An 11,823-nucleotide genomic window follows, 5' to 3' on the forward strand; every position below is an offset into this window, starting at 1 on the left:
TAGGAAAATAACTGCAGATGCTGGTTCAAATCGAAGGTATCACAAAATGCTGGAGTAACTCAGCGGGTCAAGCCTTCAGTTTGATTCTTTGTGGACTGACAGGTGAGCTTGGACCTTAGAAGTGGGCACAGATAACCCAACACCAAATGACACCAAAGATATGACCAAATGCTGGCAATAGCCAAATACCCCACAACCCCACAAACATAAACCTGAAACTGCTTTAAACTGGTGTCTTATTGATTCTAGACTTCTTAAATTCTCTTTCACGTTCCCCACGATGCCTGGCATCCTTCCTAGTAAACCCTGCCACATGCCCCTGAAACTTTACATCTGCGCCTTCTAAGCAGCATTCAATGGGGTTCACATGTTGTTTTAAGGGAGAGTCCTGGGTGAAACAACAATGTATGGTATCTACTGATGCACAGAACTTCTGATCAATTCCACGTCAACCCAGACTAATCGTGGATGTCAGGAACAAGAGAAGGAAATTCAGAGGAACAAGGAACAAAGGAACATTGAAAAAAATTGTTCATTTCTACCCAGAACCAAAACGTTACTGTGAATAACAGAGCAATAGGAAATGAGTACACCCCACTGTCTCAACGATAAACCGTCATTCCCTATATCTCCTCATACCTAAGATAGACACAAAATGTTGGAGTAACTCAGCGGGACTGGTAGCATCTCTGGAGAGAATGGGTGACGTTTCGGGTTGAGACCCTCCTTCAGACTCCTTATTTATATCTCTATTATCATATCATATCATATCATATATCTACAGCCGGAAACAGGCCTTTTCGGCCCTCCAAGTCCGTGCCGCCTAGTGATCCCCGTACATTAACACTATCCTACACCCACTAGGGACAATTTTTACATTTACCCAGCCAATTAACCTACATACCTGTACGTCTTATTAAACTGCAACCCCCATGCATCTGCCCATTTCATCCGCCTACATCCTCCAAAGGTCCAATATTATCCTTCTCTCTCTTTATTTTAAGAGCCCTAAGGTTTTTTTTTCACTCACAGACATTAAAAATTGTGCTCCTTATATCCAAGACCATGTTAAAGAGTCAGACATGGAGCCATAAAGGAGGGAAACAGGCCCTTCAGCCTAACGTGTCCATGCTGACGGTCCCACTTGCCCGAGCAGGCCCACCATATCTCTCCTAACCCCTCCTACCTGTCCAAATGCTTTTCAAATGTTGTTGTAGCACCTGCTCTAATAACCTCCTCTGGGAGCACGTTCCATACACCTACCACCCTCTCTGCACAAAAGTTGCCCATCAGGTTCCTATTAATCTTTCCTCTCTCACCTTGAACATGCCCCCTGGTGTTTGATTCCCTCAATCAGGGTAAAAGATTCTGTGCGTTTACCCTATCTATTCCCCTCATGGTTTTACACACCTCTATAAGACCACCCCTTATCTTCCGGCGCTCCAAGGAATAGAGTCCTAGCCTGCGCACCTCCTCCCAATAACTTGTAAATCTTCTCTACACTCTTTTCAGCTGTACATCTTTCCTACAGCAGGGTGACCAAAACAGAACACAATCGTCCAAATGCGGCCTCACCAATGTCTTGTACGTTTATGCTTAACAAATATTGACATTTTTTTCATTCTGCATTTCTCTCCAGACAGAGACACAGCTCCTCGTCACTGCTCATTGCCTCCCATCCCTTAACCAATGTCTGGCAACATTAGCGCCAGACCTTAAACCACATCACTTTGTATTTGTGGAATGAACCTGCTAGAAGTTCCACTTTTTCAACACCTTCTGACGGCCCACAGCTACAACATAACCAAACCAGAGCAAGACTTGGTGAAAATCATAGAAACATAGAAAATAGGTGCTGGAGTATCCAGCACCGCCATTCAATATGATCATGGCTGATCATCCAAAATCAGTGCCCCGTTCCTGCTTTTTCCCCATATCCCTTGATTCCATTAGCCCAAAGACCTAAATCTAACTCTCTCTTGAAAACATCCAGTGAATTGGCCTCCACTGCCTTCTGTGGCAAAGAATTGCACAGATTCACAACTCTCTGTTTGTATCAAGCAACATCCTGCTGAGGCACAAACAGCCCCATACAAAACCTTTGCTCACTCACTCTCAACAAAATTCACCATTTATTTCACAAGGAAGCAAACGTTGTTGATGGTGTCTATGATAACATAGCTAATTACATTGTTCCTATCCTTAGCCCATACACAGAACAAGGGACCTTTCTTGTGCACATGGTGTAAATCCTTAATGGTCCACCTTCATATTGTAAGCAGGAGATGCCCCTGTGTGGGTGGGAATGAGGAGGGGGGAGTTGCATTCCTGAAAAACACTTGGTACCGTGATTTTCCATAACGCGAAGTCGCATCAGCTGCATGTGCATTAAGTCGCATCAGCTGCATGTACATTAAGTCGCATCAGCTGCATGTACATTAAGTCGCATCAGCTGCATGTGCATTAAGTCGCATCAGCTGCATGTGCATTAAGTCGCATCAGCTGCATGTGCATTAAGTCGCATCAGCTGCATGTGCATTAAGTCGCATCAGCTGCATGTACATTAAGTCGCATCAGCTGCATGTGCATTAAGTCGCATCAGCTGCATGTGCATCAAGACACACTAGTTGGAAAACGGTTACATCTCTTTTACTATTTTTTTCTTCATATAAATTCTGAGAGAGCAAATTTTATTCTGCAACTCAAAATTTTGGATCTTGTTTTGTGAATTCTGTCAGGCTAAATTTCCATTTCTGAACAACGGTAAAGTCATAGAGTGATACAGCACAGAAACAGGCCCTTCGTCCCAACTTGCCCATGCCAACCAAGATACCCCATCTACACTAGTCCCACCTGCCCATGCCAACCAAGATGCCTCATCTACACTAGTCCAACCTGCCCATGCCAACCAAGATGCCCCATCTACACTAGTCCCACCTGCCCACCTTTGGCCCGTATCCCTTTAAAACTTTCCTGTCCATGTACCTATCAAAATGTTTTTTAAATGTCGTTATAGACCTGCCTCAACGACCTCCTCGATCAGATGTCAGGGGGGGCGGGACAAAGGAAGGATATAGGTGGAGACAGGAAGATAGAGGGAGATCTGGGAAGGAGGAGGGGAAGAGAGGGACAGAGGAACTATCTAAAGTTGGAGAAGTCGATGTTCATACCACTGGGCTGCAAACTGCCCAGGCGAAATATGAGGTGCTGTTCCTCCAATTTCCGCTACATCGACGACTGCATTGGTGCTACCTCTTGCACCCATGCAGAACTCACTGACTTCATACACTTCACCTCCAATTTCCATCCTGCCCTTAAATATACCTGGACTATCTCCGACATCTCCCTCCCGTTTCTGGACCTCACCATCTCCATCACAGGAGACAGACTAGTGACAGACATTTACTATAAACCCACTGACTCGCACAGCTATCTGGACTACACTTCTTCCCACCCGGTCCCCTGCAAAAAGTCTATCCCCTACTCCCAATTCCTCTGTCTACGCCGCATCTGCGCCCGGGATGAGGTGTTTCACACTAGGGCTTCGGAGATGTGCTCGTTCTTCAGGAAACGGGGCTTCCCCTCCTATATTATAGATGAGGCTCTCACTAGGGTCTCTTCTACATCCCGCAACTCCACTCTTGCTCCCCCTCCCCCCACTCGCAACAAGGACAGGATCCCCCTCGTTCTCACCTTCCACCCCGCCAGGCAGCGGATCCAACAAATTATCAGCCAACATTTCCGTCACCTACAACGGGACCCCACCACTGGCCATATCTTCCCATCCCCTCCCCTCTCTGCGTTCCGCAGAGACCGTTCCCTTCGTAACTCCCTGGTCCACTCGTCCCTTCCCACCCAAACCACCCCAACCCCGGGCACTTTCCCCTGCAACCGCACGAGATGCAACACCTGTCCCTTTACCTCCCCCCTCAACTCCATCCAAGGACCCAAACAGTCTTTCCAGGTGAGACAAAGGTTCACCTGCACCTCCTCCAACCTCATCTATTGTATCCGTTGCTCTAGATGCCAACTTATTTACATCGGCGAAACCAAGCGCAGGCTTGACGATCGTTTCGCTGAACACCTGCGCTCGGTCCGCATTAACAAAACTGATCTCCCGGTGGCCCAGCACTTTAACTCCCCCTCCCATTCCCAGTCTGACCTTTCTGTCATGGGCCTCCTCCAGTGCCATAGTGAGGCCCACCGGAAATTGGAGGAGCAGCACCTCATATTTCACCTGGGCAGTTTGCAGCCCGGTGGTATGAACATCGACTTCTCCAACTTTAGATAGTTCCTCTGTCCCTCTCTTCCCCTCCTCCTTCCCAGATCTCCCTCTCTCTTCCTGTCTCCACCTATATCCTTCCTTTGACCTGCCCCCCTGACATCAGTCTGAAGAAGGGTCTCGACCCGAAACATCACCCATTCCTTCTCTCCCGAGATGCTGCCCGACCTGCTGAGTTACTCCAGCACTTTGTGAATAAATACCTTTGATTTGTACCAGCATCTGCAGTTATTTTCTTATACCTCCTCGATCAACTCTTGCCACTCAGGTTCCTATTAAATCTTTTTCCACTCAACTTAAATCTATGTCTTTTGGTTCATGAATCTGGGCAAAGACTCTGTGCATTCACCCTATCTATTGCCCTCATGATCTTGTACATCTTTATTAGATCACCACCTGCACTCCAAGGGATAGAGTCCTAGCCTGCTCAACCTCTCCCTGTAGCTCAGGCCCTCGAGTCATGGCAACATCCTCGTAAATCTTCTCTGCGCCCTTTCCAGCTTGACAACATGTCCTGTAGCAACGTGACCGAAACTGTATATAATATCCAAACGTGGCCTCACCAACATCCTGAACAAAATGCGTAATGCGGGGATCACCTGTATTTGTATCAATCCTTGACAATGAATCCAGCCCATTGTTCAGCAACCTGTCTCAACCGACAGGTTACAGGAAAGACAACAATAAATTAACTTAATTAGTTTGTTTTCATGTTTTATTCAGGTCGTCGGCATTTCATTCCTACAGAGGCTCCATGATTAGTGTTCCCATCGTTTGGAACACTGTTGACAGCTTTAATAGAAGTTGAAATCAGACTGCTGTGCCATTCAGAACCTATCATTGAACAGTAGGGTGATTCATTATATTAACAAAATCATAACTACTGGATGGAAGTCTGGGACAAGGGATTGCATGGGAAACCAAAGCATGTATTCATTAAAGACTGGAACTTGAAGCTATCTGCTTGAGTGCACCATCCCAGACCATGGCCAAGTTTCTCCTCAGCTGCAGCAGCAGCAGAGACCACAATGTGCCTCAGGGCACGGGTTGGGAAGTCATGCCGGGTACGTTTCCATGGTTATCATTTATTAATGTTGTGCACAAGTTGTCAGTCTTCCTCTATGCCCAATATTGATAAAGGAGGACAAGAGCTCGGGTTGCCAACTGTCCCGTATTAGCCGGACACTGTAGGCCCCGGACACTGTAGGCCCGGACACTGTAAGCCCCGGACAATGTAGGCCCCGGACACTGTAGGCCCCGGACACTGTAGGCCCGGACACTGTAGGCCCCGGACACTGTAGGCCCGGACACTGTAGGCCCCGGACACTGTAGGGCCCGGACACTGTAGGGCCCGGACACTGTAGGCCCGGACACTGTAGGCCCGGACACTGTAGGCCCCGGACACTGTAGGCGCCGGACACTGTAGGCCCCGGACACTGTAGGCCCCAGACACTGTAGGCCCCGGACACTGTAGGCCCGGACACTGTAGGCCCCGGACAATGTAGGCCCCGGACACTGTAGGCCCCGGACACTGTAGGCCCCGGACACTGTAGGCCCCGGACAATGTAGGCCCCGGACAATGTAGGCCCCGGACACTGTAGGCCCCGGACACTGTAGGCCCCGGACACTGTAGGCCCCGGACACTGTAGGCCCCGGACACTGTAGGCTCGGACACTGTAGGCTCGGACACTGTAGGCACAGACACTGTGGCCCCGGGGCCGCCAAGCCCCGGACAGTGTAGGCGCGGGCTCCGCCTAACGGAGGTTGCATAGCAACCCGCCTCCCGGCCCGGGCGGCCACCATTGGTGGAGCGGGAGCACGTGGCCGCTAGCTGGGTGAGATCACATGGGGCGCGGGGCGGTGACGTATTTGGGAGTGAGGAAGCTGACAACCTTAATTGTAGCCTTGGAAACAAACAGGTTTAAATTGTGGAACTACATTGTGTGGCAGACTGTTATTGTGGAACCAAGCCCCATTCTATCCGTCATTAATATCCACAGTGTGAGCCTCCCCTCATTGATTCTGGAGCACCTTAAACCAACCGCAGCTCAGGTAATACACCTGTGGCGACCTGCTAACCTGCAGCTAAACGTGCCCTCCTGGTCTGTGAACGGGAGGAATTCCCTTGGTCCTCAGGAACACTGTAATGGAGAGGTTTGCTGCCCCTAGGTATACCACAGGTATGGTCATTGCCAGAGTCCTCCACATTTAGATCAGCATTTAGTTTATTGTCACGTGTACCGAGGTACAGTGAAAAGCTTTTGTTGCGTGCTGACCAGTCAACAAAAGAACAATACATGATGACAAGATACTCCCCCTGTCCATGTGTCACAGCGGACATACGTCTGCCTATCGGGGAACCACCCTGCCTGACGACATCTGTTGCCGGCACTGGTTTGTCCTGGTCTTTTCTTGCTTCCAGTTCCTCCCCCCTACAATCCACCTGAAGAAAGGTCCCAACCAGACATTTTCTCTGCATATGCTGTGTGACCCACTGAGTTACTCCAGCATTTTGTGTCTATCTATGGTACAAACCAGCATCTGCAGTTCTTTTTTTTTATTACATTAGGACAGAAACCTGCAGCAGTCGACAAAACCAGGAGAAGCACAGAGGGAAGAACCGGCCACTGTAAATGGCCTTCTCAGTCTTGCCAAAACCTAGACATCCATCAGTCAAAGGGATGGTGAAGCAACCTCCATCCGATTGTCCGTAGACCTTTGATTGCTTCCTCATTTCATGCAAACCATCGGGCTGCAACAGAACCAATCCAAATCTCAGAGTGGATTGGTGAAGGCCAATGTTGCATCATTACCCCACTAGAGTTTTTGTTCCGTGTTTCGCCACACGACGCTGCATCTCGTTGCCAGTGGGATTCCTGGTGGAGTGGGACTAATGCACAGATCCAATGGGAAATTGTTCAGCCAACGTCATTGCCACTCAAGAACTAAGGTCACCTCAACCTCAGTCATAATGTGTACCTAGCATGCATTCACAGGCTCAGCTCCAAGTCATAGAGCCATAGACCCATAGAGTCAGAGAGTTATAGAGTGATACAACGTGGAAACAGGCCCTTCGGCCCAACTTGCCGACACCGGCCAACATATCCCAGCTACACTAGTCCCACCTGCCTGCATTTGGTCCATCTCCCTCCAAACCTGTCCTATCGATGTACTTGTCCAACTGTTTCTTAAATGTTGGGATAGTTACAGCCTCCAAGAAACATAGAAAATAGGTGCAGGAGGAAGCCATTTGGCTCATCGAGCCAGCACCGCCATTCATTGTGATCATGGCTGATCATCCACAATCAGTAACCCGTGCCTGCCTTCTCCCCATATCCCTTGATTCCGCTAGTCCCTAGAGCTCTATCTAACTCGGGCAGCTTGCTCCATACACCCACCGCCAACTCCCACAGTCAACATCAACACATTCAGTACAGTATATAAAAGAATGGGCCTTATAGTTAGCACACAGATAAAGTCCTCTACCAATCTGTTCCTGGTCACCAACACCCCCCTCTGACAATGAAGCCCACCATGACGCTCTACAACATATGAACTGTTGTCCATACTTCAGGGGCCAGTGGTCAGCAATGAAGTGACCATTGCCTTTGGCACAGTGAAGTGACCATTGCCTTTGCAACTTCAGGACAATCTTTGACCATCAGAGGATAGGAGTATTTGAAAGCAAGACCTCAAATCCAGCACAAATTTCTTGGTATAATGCAATAAAAAGGAACTGCAGATGCCGGTTTATACCAAACATAGACACAAACTGCTGGAGTCCGATCACATTGGTGAGCCTGCAGTCACAGGTAGGCCAGCCAAGCAAGGACAGCAGAAAGTAAAATCATGAGGGAATGGATCGGGTGAATGCAGAGTGTATTACCCAGGGCAGGGGACTACAGAACCAGAGGGCATAGGTTTAAGGTGGGAGGGGAAAGGGTTAATGGGAACCTGAGGGACAACCTTTTCGCTCAGATGTTTGTGGGTGTCTGGAACTACCTACCAGATTAGGTAGTTGTGGCAGCATTTAAAAGACACATAGACAGGGACATGGCTAGGAAAGGTTCAGTGGGATATGGGCCAAATGTGGGCAGTGTACATGGGGCATTGTGGTTTGCAGGGGGAAGGCTGAGGGGGCTGTTTCTGTGTTGCATGCCTCTATTTATCTCGAGGAAATCAGTGAACCAGCTGAGTTTTTAACAACAATCCAATCATTTATTCCATGGGTTATTCAGTAACTCGTATTTAAACACGCCAGTTGTAGCAGAGGGTCTTCACTCACGCCCCAGCTCAGTAAACACAAAATGCTGGAGTAACTCAGCGGGTCAGGCAGCATCTCGGGAGAGAAGGAATGGATGATGTTTCAGGTCGAGAGTCTGAAGAAGGGTCTCGACCCGAAACGTCACCCATTCCTGCTCTCCAGAGATGCTGCCTGACCCGCTGAGTTACTCCAGCAATTTGTGTCTACATTCGATTTAAACCAGCATCTGCAGTTTTTTTCCCCTAGTCCCCCAGATCAGTAACCCATGCTTCCAAGTATAGGCCCAGGCTTGGCCATTTAAACACCAGGTATAGGCCCAGGCTTGGCCATTTAAACACCAGGTATAGGCCCAGGCTTGGCCATTTAACCACCAGGTATAGGCCCAGGCTTGGCCATTTAACCACCAGGTATAGGCCCAGGCTTGGTCATTTAACCACCAGGTATAGGCCCAGGTTTGGCCATTTAACCACACTGAGTCCAGTTCAGCAGAGTTTTAGTTTGATCCAGTTTTACACCATTTACTCACTATGTTCTAGTAAAGATGTTATCAAGCTGGAAAGGCTTAAGAGAAGATTTAGTAAGCTGTTGGCAGGACTCGAGGGCCTGAGCTACAAGGAGAGGTTGGGCAGGCTAGGACTTGAAGCGCAGAAGGATGATGGGTGATCTCATAGCAGTGTATAAAATCATGAGAGGAATAGATCGGGTAACTGCATAGAGTCTCTTTCCCAGAGTAGGGGAAGCGAGAACCAGAGGACATAGGTTTAAGGTGAGGGGGGGGGGGGGGGGATACATGGATAGGACAGGTTTACATGGATACATGGATAGGACAGGTTTAGAGGGATATGGGCCAAACGCCAGGAAGTGGGACTAGTGTAGATGGGGCATGTTGGTCGGTGTGGGCAAGTTGGGCCGAAGGGCCTGTTTCCACACTTCACATGACGATGTGAAGGGAGATGTGGTTTGTGACCTGGCGCACAGAGAGTTAACACAGTGCGTCTGGCGTGGGCCAAGAGAGGCCAGAGAAATGACAATGAACTCTATCCACCATCTCTACACAACACCAGATTCTCCCGGACCCTGCACCCACTCCTGCCCTGCCCTGCCCTGCCCTGCCCCCCGCAACACCATGTACCCACACCCACCCACCCCACCACAGCCACTCGCACTCCCAGCAACTCAAGGCAACTGCGACCGTTCAGTCAACAAACCCCACCCACATTATGTGTAAACACACACACACTCGGGATCACCTGGATGCTAGTTGACAGCTTGGGGGGTGGGGGGTCGCTGACAATCTCCAGCCCCCCTGTTGTTATTCTTCTGCACAGTTCTGAATGTGTCCCTTCCCCTCCCCTCTCCTCTCCCCTCAACCCACCCTCCCCTCCCCTCCCCTCAACCCACCCTCTACCCCCTCCCCTCCCCTCCCCTCTCCTCTCCCCTCAACCCACCTCCCCTCCCCTCCCCTCCCCTCAACCCACCCTCCCCTCCCCTCCCCTCCCCTCAACCCACCCTCTACCCCCTCCCCTCCCCTCCCCTCAACCCACCCTCTACCCCCTCCCCTCCCCTCTCCCCACCCCCTCCCCTCCACCCCCTCTTCTCCTCTCCCCCCTCCCCTCAACGCACCCTCTCCCCTCTCCCCCCCTCCCCTCCCCTCCCCTCCCCTCTCCTCCTCACCCTCTCCCACACAAGGCCTTTGTCAGCTGTGCCCAGCCCCAGCTCCAACCCACTGGATGGATGGCGAGGCGATTGTCGGAGAGGGGCCCGGCGGAATGAGGGGTTGAAAGGGTGGGTGATCGGCGCAGAAACAGACGTGTCCACTCACCCAGCTCTGCCTTTGTGCACATACAAAGGGCGAGAGGTTTGCTCGGCGCCCGGATGAAACCACAAGGTAGGAACATCAAGCCTGCTTGCTCTTGCGCTCTCTCTCTCCCTCTCCCTCTCTCTCTCTCCTCTCTCCCTCCCTCTCTCCCTCCCTCCCTCCCTCTCTCCCTCCCTCCCTCCCTCTCTCCCTCCCTCTCTCCCTCCCTCCCTCCCTCTCTCCCTCCCTCCCTCGCTCTCTCCCTCTCTCCCTCTCTCCCTCCCTCGCTCTCTCCTCTCTCCCTCCCTCCCTCCCTCTCTCCCCCCTCTACATCAGGCCATTTAAAACCCATACCTTTTCAGCCCACCGTGACCAAACAGTAAGAAATCTTTTCAGAATTGGCTGCTGGCAACTTCCTGAGCAATCTCCCAGCGGAGCCAGGGCACTGTCCTGGGTCCCTCCCTCCCTCTCTCTATCCCTCCCTCCCTCTCTCTATCCCCCCCTCCCTCTCTCTATCCCTCCCTCCCTCTCTCTATCCCTCTCTCTATCCCTCTCTCTATCCATCCCTCCCTCCCTCCCTCCCTCCCTCCCTCTCTCCCTCCCTCCTCTCTCTCTCCCTCCCTCTCTCTCTCCCCCTCCCTCTCTCTATCCCTCCCTCTCTCTATCCCTCCCTCCCTCTCTCCCTCCCTCCCTCTCTCCCTCCCTCTCTCCCCCTCCCTCTCTCTATCCCTCCCTCTCTCTATCCCTCCCTCTCCCTCTCCCCTCCCTCTCCCCTCCCTCTTCCCATCCCTCTCCCTCCCTTCCTCCCTCTCCCTCCCTCCCACCCTCTCTCTACACTCCCACCCTCTCTCTACTCTCTTTCTCTCTGATCAATAGAGAGCTGGGATCCTTCCTTCACGACCAATGAGGCGAGTGTAGGTCGTTCCCCGCTCCTGTGTGCAGCGATGAATAATGATCATCTGTTGTGCTCAGCCCTCGCGTGGGGTCAACGCCAGCCTCGATAGTCTCTCCCTCTCTGCGTTTCATATCTTGCAGTTCAAATCTCCTTTCAACTCCGCTTTCACAGGAAAGGATAGAGGGGGGAGAGGAGAGGGGGAGAGAGAGAGAGAGAGAGGGGGGGGGAATGGAGAGAGAGGGGGGGGATGGAGAGAGAGGGGGGATGGAGAGAGAGAGAGAGGGGGGAGAGGGGGGAGGAGAGAGAGGGGAGAGGGGGAGAGAGAGGGAGAGAGAGAGAGAGAGAGAGAGAGAGAGAGGGGAGGGAGAGAGAGGGGGAGGGAGAGAGAGGGGGGGAGGAGAGAGGGGGAGAGAGAGAGAAATAAAAGAAAGCTGGGCGGAAGGTTAAAGTTTAATGATTGCAAATGTGGAGATCTGATTGAGTGTGGTATCCTGGAGACAGCCAGCCAGGCAGCTAGAGGTTGTGCATTGACAACAGTCTGACTTCAGCCTTTACCCGGCCCACGTTCAAACACCAACTCATCA

At 51.1% G+C, this 11,823-nt stretch overlaps 1 protein-coding gene across 2 annotated transcripts in view; it reads right to left on the minus strand.

Annotated features, from left to right (window-relative positions):
• LOC144608179 (rho guanine nucleotide exchange factor 10-like protein) overlaps positions 1–10,496 on the minus strand; it is a 109,590-nt gene extending 99,094 nt beyond the window's left edge. For both annotated transcript variants that reach the window (XM_078425686.1, XM_078425687.1), the window contains exon 1: positions 10,369–10,496. The gene's annotated coding sequence lies outside the window, so the exon portion shown is untranslated. The remainder of the gene's footprint in view (positions 1–10,368) is intronic.
• Between the last annotated feature and the right edge of the window lie 1,327 nt (positions 10,497–11,823).

The sequence above is a fragment of the Rhinoraja longicauda genome, chromosome 30 (assembly GCF_053455715.1).
Source record: "Rhinoraja longicauda isolate Sanriku21f chromosome 30, sRhiLon1.1, whole genome shotgun sequence".
In the NCBI taxonomy this organism is placed as follows: domain Eukaryota; kingdom Metazoa; phylum Chordata; class Chondrichthyes; order Rajiformes; family Arhynchobatidae; genus Rhinoraja; species Rhinoraja longicauda.